At 38.1% G+C, this 6,958-nt stretch overlaps 1 pseudogene; it reads right to left on the reverse strand.

Moving 5' to 3' along the window:
• Window positions 1-629: 629 nt before the first annotated feature.
• LOC122748129 lies at window positions 630-5,990 on the reverse strand (annotated as a pseudogene).
• Window positions 5,991-6,958: the final 968 nt, after the last annotated feature.

Raw genomic sequence — 6,958 nt, forward strand, 5'->3', positions numbered from 1 at the left:
AGGGATGAAGGAAGAAAGTTTGTAACACAAAGTTTTAAAAATTTATGTTAAATTTGTTTTTACATGTCATTTGGGAAAATAAAATTTTTAAATAAATAAAACAATGACAAAGGAGTAAGTGTGGGAGAGTCTTTGAAAGTATTTCCTGCCTGTTTGTGAGAGGGCTTACATGGCTAGGAAATTTTCTAACCAGTACATAAATTCCAGGACATCTTTCTCTTTCTTTTTTCAATGTTAAAATTAACTGGATTTAAAAAAAAATTCTACAAGTAGATACAGTCCCAAAAGAAAGTTACATGGCAAGGATTATACTCACAAAAAAACCCCATCAAAACAATGCTATTAGTTCAATAGTATTCTAAAAAGCTAGAAAACCTGTTAACTTTGAAAGTCCTACCAAAATACTGCACTTGCTTACAAACCACCTACTTCTAAGACAATATTTTGAATCTTTTTTCTTTCCTTTCATTTCCTTTCATTTCCTTTTGTTTTCTTTCTTTCTTTCTTTCTTTCTTTCTTTCTTTCTTTCTTTCTTTCTTTCTTTCTTTCCTTCTTTCTTTCTTTCTCCTCCTCCTTCTCCTCCTCTTCCTCCTCCTTCTTGTTACAATTAGAGAATTTCACATGCAGCCTTAAGCAGTTTGCATTTCTTTGCCAACTTTGTAGCTGAGTATCTTGTTTTGATTGATTTTGGTGACTGGAAGCTGCCATCTCAAGGCCTTGAATGTGGTGTCTGACATTGTCTGATAGTTCTCACTAATCACAGTCTGGTACTCATTTTCAGCATGTTCTATGATTTTAATAAATCCTTGGGGTAGCTAGGTGGCACAGTGGATAAAGCACCGACCCTGGATTCAGGAGGACCTGAGTTCAAATCCGGCCTCAGACACTTGACACTTACTAGCTGTGTGACCCTGGGCAAGTCACTTAACCCTCATTTCCCTGCAAAAAAAAAAAATCCTTGGCAGTTTATACATCATCAGTAACAGCTATTGAATCCTGTATATCTCTGTGACTAAGCAAGTGAACATAGTAATGGACCCGAACCTTTAGCACTCCAACCACCTGAGCTATAGGTGGTGTGATGGTAAACATCCACTCTGATCTCCAATGACTATTCCAGAAGTTTTTAGGATGAAATTGGTGACTCTCAATACAGGCAATAAGTCTGCCCATCTATGATTTTAGCATAAACAGGAAAAATGATCTTTCACATAGGCCCTTAATGTCTCAGAATTTTCTCCATGACTTCATAACTCTATCTATGTCCTCAGGTTGGGGGTCACTTGCTTCTTTCCATTAAGTGATCAAACCGAAATGTTAAGGCTAAAATTCTAGCTAAACTGTCTAAAATATCTAATGAGTGGTCGCCAATAAATTATAAGCTTTAGCAAGAGTTAGACTTTTAAGCATTTATTAAGGAGAATAAGAATTTGGTAAAGAGAGAGAGAAAGGCCTAGATTTCTATCTATTAAAGGGAGAGCGCATTTCTAGCTCCCTTCTCCGCCAGCGTCCTCAGGAAAGAGCGCGAGACTGAGCGCCAGTCTCTTCCTTCCTCCTCCCACTAGCCCGCGTCACTTCCTGACTCCTGGTCTTGCCCTCAAAGACCTTCCCTTCATGGGCAGAACTCTTCTACAGTAAGTATCCAGCAGGTGGCGTTATTCCAATCGTTACAGTCCCCCCTGTTGTTCCTCAAGAAACAAAATGTTTCCTTGACGGAACAGTAAAAAGAATATAATAACTATTGCTAACTAATAATATGTGAACAACAATATAGAAAAGGAAGAGAGGAAAGTTTTGTCCAGAGGGGCGATTTTTTTTTTGTCCTCATGAACCGACGCTTTGACATTAGTCTTGCAAAGGGAGGGCCTCTGCAGAGAATACATGTTACAGATGGTGTATATTATAACAGAAAGAGAAAAAAAACAACAAAAACAACAAATCAAAACTGTTCATTTAAAGTCTCTGAAAGTCTTTTCTCAGATGTCCTCTAGGTGTAGTCGTAGAATGGAAGTCTTTTCAGGGGTTGATGTGTGGATGCTGGTAATCAGCCAGGAAAATTTCCTACAACATTGAGCTTAACACAACTTTAAAATAGCTTTGTCAATAATCAAATCAAACAATGAAAGTTCTCAAAAACATGTCTAAGGGAATTCAGAATCTTAGTTGTTACACATGAAACATATAATAAAACAAAAATTGAACCATTCTTTAAAATTATAATATTACTATAGTCCCCCCTTATGGAGGGTAATTGAGAAGACAATTGCTGCAATATTAATTAATAAAAATAATTTTTATCTTTGTTTTATCACTTTTTGCATCATCTGCCTAATTATCCTCATGCCATTATGAGAAATTAAAAAAATCTAATATAATTGGTAACAGGTGTCAAGGCCAAATTCAACACTGTATTTATCATGACACCTGAGATAATTATGGGGGTTACCATAAAAGAACAGAGAAATGATGGGATATGAGCATTCCCACACTTGAGCAATATGTACTGCCCATACAGTATGCCAGGCTTAAAATAGGTGGATGGAATATACGTCCATGCCACCGAACATATTGGAGGAAACTGAGTCAGACTTAATCAGATGCATGGGATTGAGATGGTCCATGGCATCAGGCATATAGGAGGGAGCATAGAAGCCAGGTGTAGAAGTGAGATGGGTGGGATCAATAGTTCCAGCCATCTGTACGATATTGTGGGGAAAAATAAAATAAAATATTAAACCAAGAGAATCCAACCTCAACATTTGTCAAAAGCCGTTCCCTTGGCCATACCTTGACTTCATGCATGTCTCCCCTCATGTGACAGTTCAGTGTCTGCTCTTGCATGTATTCCTCTTGTGATTGGATGGCATCTTGGCCAACTGGCATCTGATAACTCAGAATAAAGGCAATTAATGTCTTAAATGATAAGTTCCCATAATCCAAGTCTCATATGGATTTAAAAATTGAGGATAATAAATGATTGCAAAAAATGTGAATACATCTTGACTCAGAATATAATATATAATTATGCAACAATTTCAAATAATACCTTTTTTTTACTTAGCATACAATTACTTTTTTGAAAAATCTGAACATATTTAAATACAAGTTAAAGCACAACACAATCTCAAAGACAACTTTTACAAATGTTCCCCTCTTTTTTTTTTTTTTGGAATATGCTTATCAAAAATAATACTTCTAGAATCAATTTACACTTGCCATGGCAAACAATTTGCTAGGGAAATGCTTTAAAGAGTTTGATCAAATAATCAGTTGAGAAAAAATAACAAAAACAAACAACTCAGAATATGGGAGCACAATACTCCTAGAATTAACATTGTATTATGAAATCAAAACCATCTTGCAATGTTTCAAAATTAGAGAGATGAATAAATAGAAAAAAATACACACGGAACAATAAAAGACAATGAAATTCAAACTAGGGAAATCTAAATGAATATGAACTTAATATTAATAAGAGTATTATAAAATATAAACTTGATCATATGACTATAAAAAGCTTTACAAATATTCTCCTTGTTTTAGAAACTAAGTATAAGTCACAATCTCAAAAGCATGAAAATCTCTATGAAAATAAACCCATACCATTAATTTCAAAATGTATATATAATAGCATAGAAATCCTATGTAACCTTTGAACTGATACTATTACTCTGAGTGAATTCAGAACACTTTTGATTCTGATATCTAAAATCCCCAACACTCATATCAATACCTTGCCCCTTACTTTTACATTTCTGTACAATATATACCCTTCCATGGCAAAAGAAGCAGAGTCTTGAACTATGTTGATGATTGTCATTCTTATACAGCTTAAATTTTTCTTCTTTAACCCCTCTATATTGTCTGTCAGTCTTTTCACCATACAAATGCTTTATAAGATTACTAATGAAAGACAAAAGCAGGTTAGCAAAATTATCAACAAAACGAGCATATCTGGAATTTAAAGGGTTTTCTAAGGTTGTCTCAGAAGCACAGCCAGGCTGGGGAAGGGCTGAGCCTGAAGCTGCAAATGTAGTTAGAGAAAGTTGAGCATGCGCATCAGATCTCTGGACTTCCCAGGCAGGGGAAGCTATGGGCTTGGCCATAGGAGGAGTAGAGGGTGGGGTCTGGAGAGGAGGGGAGGGACCAGCACAATTTGAATCAGACTTGATTTTGAACTCAGGCCTGGATTCCTCTTCCCCCACTTTGCCTCCAGGTGCTAGGGGATTAAAAGCTTCTAGAGGGTGGGTCATTGCCTCCAGGCATGCAAAATTAAAGCAACAATTACTGTTAGAACTGGGAAAAGCTGCGGGAATCTCTTCAGGTTTCTCTGAAAAAGCATGGTTGGGAGAGGGAGAGATATTTCCTTGTGTGAGTAAGTTGCTGGCTCTTTTAACAAAAAAAAAGAAAAATAGAAAATCCACAAAAACAAAGCATTAACATGATCTTGTCTCCCATTTGTCTGGTTAAACAGACTAAAATAAAAAATAGGATAATTAGGGAGTTTAAAAGGTCCATTTGAAAAAATTTAAAGGAAAACACAGCCAGTAAACCAGTACTTAGCAGTTAAAGGGAGAGGGAGGGGAAATTTCTTACCCAACCAGAAGATCAGAAGAAGACTGAGGGTTAGCTTTCCTCTTCGTGGTCAGCCATCTGTAAGGGGCTAAAATTCTAGCTAAACTGTCTAAAATATCTAATGAGTGGTCGCCAATAAATTATAAGCTTTAGCAAGAGTTAGACTTTTAAGCATTTATTAAGGAGAATAAGAATTTGGTAAAGAGAGAGAGAAAGGCCTAGATTTCTATCTATTAAAGGGAGAGCGCATTTCTAGCTTCCTTCTCCGCCAGCGTCCTCAGGAAAGAGCGCGAGACTGAGCGCCAGTCTCTTCCTTCCTCCTCCCACTAGCCCGCGTCACTTCCTGACTCCTGGTCTTGCCCTCAAAGACCTTCCCTTCATGGGCAGAACTCTTCTACAGTAAGTATCCAGCAGGTGGCGTTATTCCAATCGTTACAGAAAGAAAACTTTGTTTCTTGGATCTAAAAATTGGCCACTACCCAGGTCACCATGTTCTATAATTAAGACCTGATCATCATAGCCTTCTATCTTCACTGGAGTGAATGGATCTATATTATATTGGGTGAATTCATGAGCTGCCCCTTCCCTGAGAAGACTGTCATTGTTAAATAGTAAGTGGACATCATTAAACACTTCATTAAATTCTCCTGGGGGAGCATGAGTGAGGAACTTGGCAACTGTCCATACCCTCTCCGCATCCAATACCGGATCCTCAGTCAGTCATCTTGGGCTGCTCTAAGAATGGGTTTTTTTAAGTGAAAAAAATTAAGGGGTTGGATTCAATGATCCTTATGGTAGGTTCCAGGTCTGATATTCTATGAAAGAGTCTTTAACTCAAGTATATATCTAGCTTCCAAAGAGAGCTGACAATCCAGATGAGATCTTAGGTTGTGACAGTAATGTTTCAGAAAAATTTTTTAAAAAGTTAGAACTAAGAGCAAAGGATGAAAAATATGATATGTGGGGAAGCAAATTTGGGCTCAATATAAGGAAAAACTCTCTAATAATCAGAGCAATCAAAAGAAAAAAAAAAGAAACAGGCATCCTCAGGAGATAGCATGTCCCCCTCCCCCCTGCCAATACTTTTGCAGATGTTGGATGCTCACTTCCAAGAATTTTGTAGCAAAGACTCATTCTTCTGTATGGGTCAGGCAAAACAACCTCTGAAGTCCCTTCCAATTAATTCAGAGATTCTGGGATTGTAGCAATCCAGACATCTGCCAGAGCTCTCACTCTCTCTGTCAAAAACAGAGCAGCTGATGAAGTCTCGGTTTACATTTGATATTAATTTCGTTCTTCAGAAGGTTAAGCAAGAAAGCCAGCTCTCATTCCAGGTGAGCAAGTTCTCTGACTCTGGAGTCAGAAGACCTGTAGTCAAAGCTCACCTCTGACACTACCTGTGTGACACTGAGCATGTCGCTTAATGTTCTTGGGCCTCAGTTTCCTCAACTGTAAAATGGGTGGGGGGAGAAGGAAGAGGTTGAACTAGATGACCTCTGAGGTTCCTTCCAATTTTAGATCAATGATTCTGTGACCTGAGATCTTATGACACATACATACATGTGTATATATGCATATATACATGTGTACATGCATGTAAACATACTGTGCATGTTCTCTATCTCTCTCATTTGTTTAACAGGAGCCCCAGACTTTGGGAGACTGAATTTAAAAGCATTTAGAGAAAAGTTAAGTAGGATCTGTCTCAAATCCTGTAGGGGAAAGCATTAGCAATTAAGAGAGGCAAAGGAAATGAACTGTGGGGCAGCTAGGTGGCGCAGTGAATAGAGCACCAGCCCTGTAGTCAGGAGTACCTGAGTTCAAATCTGGCCTCAGACACTTAACACTTACTAGCTGTGTGACCCTGGGCAAGTCACTTAACCCCAATTGCCTCACAAAAAAAAAAAAAAAAAGGAAATGAACTGTGAAAACAGGAAGGCAGTAATTGCTACTGGGGGTCCTAACAAGGGTACCAGGGTCTTTGTGACTGAGTCTGCCCATAGAAACAGAAAGAGAGCCCAGGCTTTGGGCTGATGTTTCTAAAAATGTTTCTTAGGCGACTGCTATAAAGATGGTTGTGTTAGAAGAAAGAAAGAGGCAACAAATGACTGATGTGTCAAGCTGGAATCCCTTTGGAAAGGATAATTTCTCTCAGCTAACGGGAGAGGAATTATTTGACAGAGAATTTTCTTCTAAGATCAAGCAAGGGACTCTGGAGGCTTATTTTGCTTCACAATAGATAAGCACTCTGGGTGTGGCAGCAGGGTCAAGGACCATACAATTGGGAACCACACAATCTGTTGGTAGTGGATGGAACTCATTCAGTTGGAGGCCAGTGGACAATGACAGACTCTCTACAGTAAAAATATAGCTTACCCTCTGT

Source organism: Dromiciops gliroides, chromosome 3, assembly GCF_019393635.1.
Source record: "Dromiciops gliroides isolate mDroGli1 chromosome 3, mDroGli1.pri, whole genome shotgun sequence".
NCBI lineage: Eukaryota > Metazoa > Chordata > Mammalia > Microbiotheria > Microbiotheriidae > Dromiciops > Dromiciops gliroides.